The sequence below is a fragment of the Bos grunniens genome, chromosome 29 (assembly GCF_055505025.1).
Source record: "Bos grunniens cultivar Pamir isolate PY7600 chromosome 29, Bosgru_T2T1.0, whole genome shotgun sequence".
In the NCBI taxonomy this organism is placed as follows: Eukaryota; Metazoa; Chordata; class Mammalia; order Artiodactyla; family Bovidae; genus Bos; species Bos grunniens.
Window position 1 is genome coordinate 9,557,307 of NC_141193.1, and position 9,237 is coordinate 9,566,543.

The following is a 9,237-nucleotide window of genomic DNA, read 5'->3' on the forward strand; positions in this document are numbered from 1 at the left end:
AAATAATCTAAGATAAACCTGCTACACAGTCTTCGGTCATTTCTGGAAAACAGAATTTGAGAGATACAGAAGTGAATTGCTCTATGAATTTTCTGTGGAAAGAACAGAAAGTGAGTGCTTTTCTTGTTTATACTGACTTTAGGCTATAATAATTAACAAAATATAATCCCTTGTTTCTAATTAAAGCAAAGTGAATTGTGGTACAATTACTACCTTTTAGCAACTGCTATTGTGCTTCAGTTTCAATCACACTAGGAATATACAATGATTTTAAAATCCTTCAAATAAAGATACTGAAGAAAGACAGTGGTAAGATCACCTAAGGGTTTATCTTCTGAGATTTTCACTTACAGAATATATTAAGGGTCTTTTATGTGCTACCAGTCAGAACCTTGATGAACTGATCATTTTATCAAAATGTGCCCAGCCTTGTTATCTCTAGGAATGTTCCACTATACCTACATGAGTATGTATTTACTCACTTCAGTATAACAATTCCAAGTTTCTTGTACTTACAGTTTACAAACTACAACTTTCCAATCCTCTATGTTTTAAAAAGTTTTTATTCATTTATTTATTTTTGGCTGTGCTGGTCTTCATTGCTGCCCTCAGACTTTCTCTAAGCTGTGGTGAGCAGGTGCTACTCTTCAGAGTGATGTGTGGGCTTTTCATTGTGGTGGCTTCTCTAGGAGCATGGTCTCTAGGGCTTCAGCAGTTGCAGCACAGAAGTTCAGTCATTGTGGTGCTTGGGCTTGCTCCACAGCATGTGGAATCTTCTTGGACCAGGGATTGAATCCATGCCCCCTGTATTGGCAGGTGGCTTCCTATCCACTGTACCACTAGGGAAGTTCCTCGTTCATACTTTTCATTGAAATGTTTATTGATATTATTGAAGATTCATTGCAGGAGCAAGAAAAATATAATGTACATGCACTTCACTCAGTTTCCCCCAATAGTAATATTTATAAAATGATAATATGATAATCACAGCTAACATATTGACAGTTACACTGTCTCCTGATCTTATTCAGGTTTTCCCAGTTTTGCCTGTACTTGTATTTGTGTGTTCTTGTATTTAGTACCAGAGTTTTATCATCTGTGTATCTTTCTGTGCCCATCACCACAGTCAAGATACTAAAGAATTCCCTCTCCAGAGGAATCCTTAATTTTGTACTATTAGAAATATGCCACCTCCCCTTGCTCCTGTCATTCCCTTTCCTACCTTTGGCATCTAGTAATATGTTTTCTGTTATTTAACCTCAGTCATTTAGAAGTTGTTATGTACATTACCAGAGAAGGCAATGGCACCCCACTCCAGTACTCTTGCCTGGCAAATCCCATGGACAGAGGAGCCTGGTAGGCTGTAGTCCACGGAGTCGCTAAGAGTCGGACACGACCGAGTGACTTCACTTTCACTTTTCACTTTCATGCATTGGAGAAGGAGATGGCAACCCACTCCAGTGTTCTTGCCTGGAGAATCCCAGGGACAGGTGAGCGTGGTGGGCTGCCGTCTGTGAGCTCTCACAGGATCTGACACGACTGAAACGACTTAGCAGCAGCAGCATATACATTACCATCCTCTCCTTCTTTCCCCTAATGGTAATGTATATAACAACTCTGAAAGGAGAAGAGGGTGACAGAGGATGAGATAGTTGGACATGAACTTGGGCAAACTCTGAGAGATGGTGAGGGACAGGGAGGCTTGGTGTGCTGCAGTCCATGGGGTCATGAACAGCCAGCCACAACTTGCTGACTAAACAGCAACATATATATTACATATGCAAAACAGATAGCCAGTAGAAACTTGCTCTGTGATGCAGGGAGCTCAAATTGGTGCTCTGTGACAACCTAGTGAGATGGGATGGGGTGGGAGGTGGGAGAGAGGCTCCAAAGGGAGGGGACATATATATGCCTATGGCTGATTCATGTTGATGTATGGCAGGAACCAGCACAATTGTGTAAAGCAATTATCCTCCAATTAAAAATAAATAAATTTAAAAATGATAATAAAAACTCAGAAGTATAATAGATTAAATGTCCATCAAAAAGAGAAGTTATTGGATCAATCATAATATTTCTTTCTAATAAAATGAAGTTATTGAAAAAAATTTTAATGCAAAAAAATTTTTTTAATAAATAAAAGTTGTTATATAGAAGGGGGGGATCAAAGTGGTATAGTAGGAGGATGTGGAGCTCAGCTGTCCTTATAAACACATGAAAAATACATCAACATCTGGGGCAATTCTTACAAAATATTAACTAGAAATTGTCAGGAGAACTCCTGTACAACCGAAGATGCAAGACAGATTTCCACATAACAGAGGAGGCCAGAGGAAAGGCGTAGGGTCAGGATCCCAGCCCAGGAAAGGAGTCTTAAAATGAGAAGTTCTTCAGGGGCAGACCCTCACTCTGGGGAGCTAGCTGGTTGAGTCACAGCCTGGAAATCCCAGTCCAGGGTTCCTGCATGGATGGCACAAGCCCCCTTGGTTGCTGGGAGAACAACTGGGACACAGAGATGGGCTGGAGGTGTCGTGTAGGGAGGTGTCCCTACACACAAGGGAGCACACATTTTGGCTCCAACAGTGAAGATGGACAGAGAGCTTTGCCCTGGCAACTGCCCCCTCACCACACTCCCCAATCTGAGCAGGGCCAAGGCCCCAGACCCAATTACTCCACAGCATGGTTTAGTTCTGGATCTGGGGCAGAGACATCCCGGGGGAAAACACCCAGGGAGGCAGCCTATACACTGGAAAGCAGTGCGGCCACCACAGTGCCATGACCCCAAGCCCCAGCCCAGCAAACGGCCGGCCTGCACACTCCACACCGCAGCCGTGCACTAAGTTCTGAGATGGACACGTCAGGGAAAAGGATGCAGCCTTGGGCTGCATCTGAGAAGAACTGTGGATGCCAACACAGGCAGTGCTTTCTCTGTGGGCATATGGGCCTCTGTCGCTTCAGTACTCCCCTTCTTCTGGGCAGGCATGCACTCATGGGGAAAGGGAGAAAGGGACCTGATTAAACCTGACTTTCAGGGCTTCTACTGCAAAAACTGGGGACATGTCAGACTTGTCCATGAGAGCATGTTTACAGGCATGGAGCAGATGGAATTCCTGCCTCACTTGGGACAGGCTTTAAGTCACCCCAAAACAAATTCAACACCCTGAGGGAAGACAAGCTAGCATCCATTATAAACCTGTCCTTGCACCGAAGACTTTGAACACACACAGTCTTCCCAGGGATGCTACCACCTAAAACACCCCTTCAACAGCACAAAAGATAACTGTTTCTCCTCAATTCAGAGAAAGAGGAAGTTAAGTAAAGTAAAAATTCAGAGGAAACTTCTGAAAGAATGAATAACAAAACAGACCTCACCAGTCTACTGTAATCCAAGTTCTGAAAGAAAGTAATAAAGATGCTAAAGAAATTAAGAAAGAATATCAATAGAAATTAAAAGATGCTTACTCCTTGGAAGGAAAGTTATGACCAACCTCGACAGCATATTAAAAAGCAGAGACACTACTTTGCCAACAAAGGTCCAGCTAGTCAAGGCTATGGTTTTTCCAGTGGTTGTGTATGGATGTGAGAGTTGGACTGTGAAGAAAGCTGAGCACCAAAGAATTGATGCTTTTGAACTGTGGTGTTGGAGAAGACTCTTGAGAGTCCCTTGGACTGCAAGGAGATCCAACCAGTCCATCCTAAAGGAAATCAGTCCTGGGTGTTCATTGAAAGGACTGATGCTGAAGCTGAAACTCCAATACTTTGGCCACCTCATGCGAAGAGTTGACTCATTAAAAAAGACTCTGATGGTGGGAGGGATTGGGGGCAGGAGGAGAAGGGGACGACAGAGGATGGATGGCATCACCGAGTCGATGGACATGAATTTGGGTAAACTCCAGGAGTTGGTGATGGACAGGGAGTCCTGGCGTGCTGAAATTCATGGGGTCACAAAGAGTTGGACACGACTGAGTGACTGAACTGAACTGATCAATAGAAACACAGATCATTGTAACAAGGAACTGCTGCTACTGCTAAGTCGCTTCAGTCGTGTCTGACTCTGTGTGACCCCATAGACGGCAGCCCACCAGGCTCCCCCGTCCCTGGGATTCTCCAGGCAAGAACACTGGAGTGGGTTGCCATAACTATATAATAACCCTTATATGTTATTACAGAATATGGAATATAGTTCCTGTGCCTGTGCTATGCTTGTTGGTTATCTATTTTATATATAGTAGTGTGTACATGTTAGTCCCCACCTCTTGGTCTATTCCTCTCTCCACCCTCTCTGCCTTTTGATAACTGTAATTTTGTCTTCTATGTCTGTGATCTCTTTCTGTTTTGAAAACCAGTTCATCACTATCAGTTTTGATTCAGCATATAAGTCATATCATACAGTATTTGTCTTTCTCCACCTTATTTATCTCACTGAGTATGGTAATCTCTAGGTCCATCCATGTTGCTGCAAATGGAATTACTGCATTCTTTTTATGGATCAGCAACATTCCCTTGTTTATATGTATTAATATCACATCTTCTTTATCCATTCTTCTGTCAATGCACATTTAGGTTGCTTCCATAAATGTTATTTGTTATTACAAATGCCCTGATGGCTCAGTGGTAAAGAATCCACCTGCCAATGCAGGAGACACAGCTTTGATCCTTGGTTAAGAAGATCCTCTCTGGAGAGGGAAATGGTAACCCACTCCAGTGTTCTTGCCTGTGAAATCCCATGGACAGAGGAGCCTGGTGGGCTAGAGTCTATAGAGTTGCAAAAGAGTCATACACAACTTTGCGACTAAACAACAAGGACAACTTTGTAAATAGAGCTGTTACGAACATTGGGCACATATCTTTGAATTAGAACTTTTTTTTTAGGTATGATTTTTAATTAGGTTCATTGCCACAGTTGTTACAATATTTGAATTTTATATGAGTCATGGATTTCTCCTTCTAATATTTCAAGTGATTGACATGAGTAATAAATTACAACTGCCTATGTGATTTACATTGTTAGGCTATTTCCTATTTCTCTTTGCACTTTGTAGGAAAAAAAGATTTCTTCCAAAGTTTGTGTATAACAAATGTTTAAATATTCAAAGTGGCCACATTTGATTGTTCTTACGTTATTTAAAAGAAAAGTGGAACTTGTATGGTAAAGGAGAAAAATGAAGTGTCTGTGAAATGAAAAGGCAAAACAAATGTAGGAAATTAAAATTATTTCAAGTGTCAGTGATGAACTAGGGTGAAAGCAAAGGAAAATTATTATTTTGGTTTATTTAGCAGTTGAAATAAGAGCAGACTAGCCTTCTTTCCTGGGTTTTGTTTACCCCTCATTTCTGTATTCTTTCACTGAAAGATGGGTAATACTGGGCTTCCTCTTTTCTGGCAGATTGGCTTTACTAGAACAGTAAAATGCAGGGGACAGGGGTCCCCATACATTCGGGCCCAGCTGCGTGTCTGCCCTTGACCTCCAGAGTGCTGGGGACAGGAGGAGGCTCTGATTCCCCTGGGGGGCCGTTGGGCCGCTCCCACAAAGGCTCCTTGTGAAGCAGGCTCACTATGTCGTGAGGCCCATTAGTTTGTGTCATTTGCTGTCTCCTCCAGTCCCTCCCACCTTTGTTTTCTTGCAACACACTGGTCATGGTGATGTGGAATAAATGTGCCTTACTGGGTACATGTGGCACATTTCTAAAAATTGAGGTGCAGTTAATGCATACTATTATATACGTTTCAGGTATACAATGTAGTTATTTACAGCATTTTAAGGTTATATTTCATTTATAGTTATTATAAATATTGGCTATATTCCCTGTGTTGTAGCACAGTTCTTTTTTTTTTAATTTTATTTTATTTTTTAACTTTACAATATTGTATTGGTTTTGCCATAAATCAACATGAATCCACCACAGGTATACACGTGTTCCCCATCCTGAACCTTCCTCCCTCCTCCCTCCCCGTACCATCCCTCTGGGTCGTCCCAGTGCACCAGCCCCAAGCATCCAGTATCATGCATCGAACCTGGACTGGCGACTCGTTTCATATATGATATTATACATGTTTCAATGCCATTCTCCCAAATCATCCCACCCTCTCCCTCTCCCAGAGTTCAAAAGAAAATAAAGTAATTAACCTCCAATTAAAATAAATAAATTTCTATTTTAAAAAATAAAAAAAAATTACAAAAGACTGTTCTATACATCTGTATCTCTTTTGCTGTCTCACATACAGGGTTATCGTTACTGTCTTTCTAAATTCCATATATATGCGTTAGTATACTGTATTGGTGTTTTTCTTTCTGGCTTACTTCACTCTGTATAATAGGCTCCAGTTTCATCCACCTCATTAGAACTGATTCAAATGTATTCTTTTTAAAAGGTCATCATACCCTGAACAAGCCGGCTTATTCTAGTGGAAGGTTAGTTTAACACTTTAAAATATATCCGTTTTGACACTGGTCAGAATGGCTATTGTGGAGAAAAGGGAACCCTCTTGCACTGTTGGTAGGACCGCAAATCAGTATAGCCACTATGGAGAACAGTATGGACATTCCTTTAAAAACTAGAAATAAAACTGCCATCAGTCAGTTCAGTCGCTCAGTCGTTTCCAACTCTTTGTGACCCCATGGACTGCAGCATGCCAGGATTCTCTGTCCATCACCAACTCCCAGAGCTTGCTCAAACTCATGTCCATCAAATCAGTGATGCCATCCACCCATCACACCCTCTGTCGTCCTCTTGTCCTCCTGCCTTCAATCTTTCCCTGCATCAGGGTCTTTTCCAATGAGTCAGTTCTTTGCATCAGGTGGTCAAAGTATTACAATATTGTAAAGTAATTAGCCTCCAATTAAAATAAATAAATTTAAATTTAAAAAAAAAAGAAAAAAAGTATTAGAGCTTCAGCTTCAGCATCAGTTCTTCCAATGAATATTTAGGACTGATTTCCTTTAGGATTGACTGGTTGGATCTCCTAGCAGTCCAAGGGACTCTCAAGAGTCTTCTCCAACACCACAGTCCAAAAGCATCAATTTGTAGGTGCTTAGCCTTTTTTATGGTCCAGTTCTCACATCCATACATGACTACTGGAAAAACCATAGCTTTGACTATGTGGACTTTTGTTGGCAAAGTAATGTCTCTGCTTTTTAATATGCTGTCTGCTGCTGCTGCTGCTGCTGCTAAGTCACTTCAGTCGTGTCCGACTCTGTGCAACCCCATAGACAGCAGCCAGCTCCTCTGTCCCTGGGATTCTCCAGGCAAGAATACTGGAGTGGGTTGCCATTTCCTTCTACAATGCATGAAAGTAAAAAGTGAAAGTGAAGTCGCTCAGTCATGTCCGACTCTTAGCGACCCCATGGACTGCAGCCTACCAGGCTCCTCCGTTCATGGATTTTCCAGCCACGAGTACTGGAGTGGGGTGCCATTGACTTCTCCAAATATGCTGTCTAGGTTGGTCATAACTTTTCTTCCAAGGAGCAAACATCTTTTAATTTCACGCCTGCAGTGACCATTAATCCCACTATTGGAGAAAAACCTTGAGAAAAACGTAATTGAAAAAGACACATGTACCCCAATGTTCATTGCAGCATGATTTACAACATTCAGGACATGATAGTGACAGATGAATGGATAAAGAAGCTGTGGTACTTATATGCAATGGAATATTACTTAGCCATAAAAGGGATGGATTTGAGTCAGTTCTCACAAGGTGGATGAACCTAGAGTTTGTTATACAGAGTGAAAGAAAGAAGTGAAGTCGCTCATTCGTGTCTGACTCTGCGACCCCATGGACTGTAGCCCACCAGGCTCCTCCATCCATGGAATTTTCTAGGCAAGAGTACTGGAGTAGGTTGCCATTTCCTTCTCCAGTGTGTCTTCCCAACCCTGGGATTGAACCTGGGTCTCCTGAATTGTGGGCAGACACTTTACTATCTGAGCCACCAGGGAGTCCCATACAGAGTGAAGTAAGTCAAAAAGAGAAAAACAAATATTGTAGATTAATGACATATATGGAATCTAGGGAAAATGGTACTGATGAACATACTTGCAGGGCAGGAATAGAGACACAGACATAGAGAACAGACTTGTGGACACAGGGGGCAAAGGAGAGAGAGGGTGGGGCAAATTGAGAGTAGCACTGAAGCATATACATGACCATATACAATAGATAGCTAATGGGAAGTTGCGGTATAACACAAGGCGCTCAACCCGTTGCTGTGACAACCCAGAGAGATGAGATGGTTAGGGAGTAGGAGGAAGTTCACGAGGGAGGGGACATGGGTACGAGTGTGGCTGAATCACACTGTAAAGCAATTATGCTCCAATTAAGAATAAATTTTAAAAAAAGAACCAGTGTAATTCACCACTTACAGAGACTAAACAAGAAAATAACTATATGTTCATGTCAATATATTTGACAAAGTCTATTGCAAAAGGTAAGGAACTATAGAATGTGAAGTGGACATGGACAAAGGGTGCACTGCTGGAGATCTAGAAATCACTTTTAAATAGATAAGCGAAAACTCCTTCTTTGATCTCCAACTCATAATCTTGGTTTTGTATGAAAATGCTAGTATCTTGATCCCTCAAATGGGGAGAAAATAATTCTGGAATCCTGCATGACAGAAACTTGAGCCTCCAAGGTAAAAATAAAATGGACTAGTAGAGAATCACAATGTGACAATGAAACTGCATTTGTGGACTATCTGTTTTATCTGGTTTCATACTTTTTTCTCATTAAATCTCTGTCCATTGTAATAAGTCAAGTCCTTTGTAAGTTATATGTGCCCAACAAGTATTTTCAGAACCAACAATTGAATAAAACTCTTTATGAAAAAATTAATTTATTTTCGTTGGAGGCTTATTATTTTACAATATTGTAGTGGTTTTGCCATACATTGACAAGAATCAGCCATGGGTGTACATGTGTCCCCTATCCTGAACCCCCGCTCCCACCTCCCTCCCCAACCCATCCCTCAGGGTCATCCCAGTGCACTGGCCCTGAGCATCCTGTCTCATGCATTGAACCTGAACTGGTGACCTATTTCACATATGGTAATATACATATTTCAATGCTATTCTCTCAAATCATTCCAACCTCATCTTCTCCCATAGACTCCAAAAGTCTATTCTTTACACCTGTGTCTCTTTCTTTTTTCCAACTAGTACTTTTATTTTTTTTATTTTTTTAAATTTAAATTTATTTATTTTAATTGGAGGCTAATTACTTTACAATATTGTATTGGTT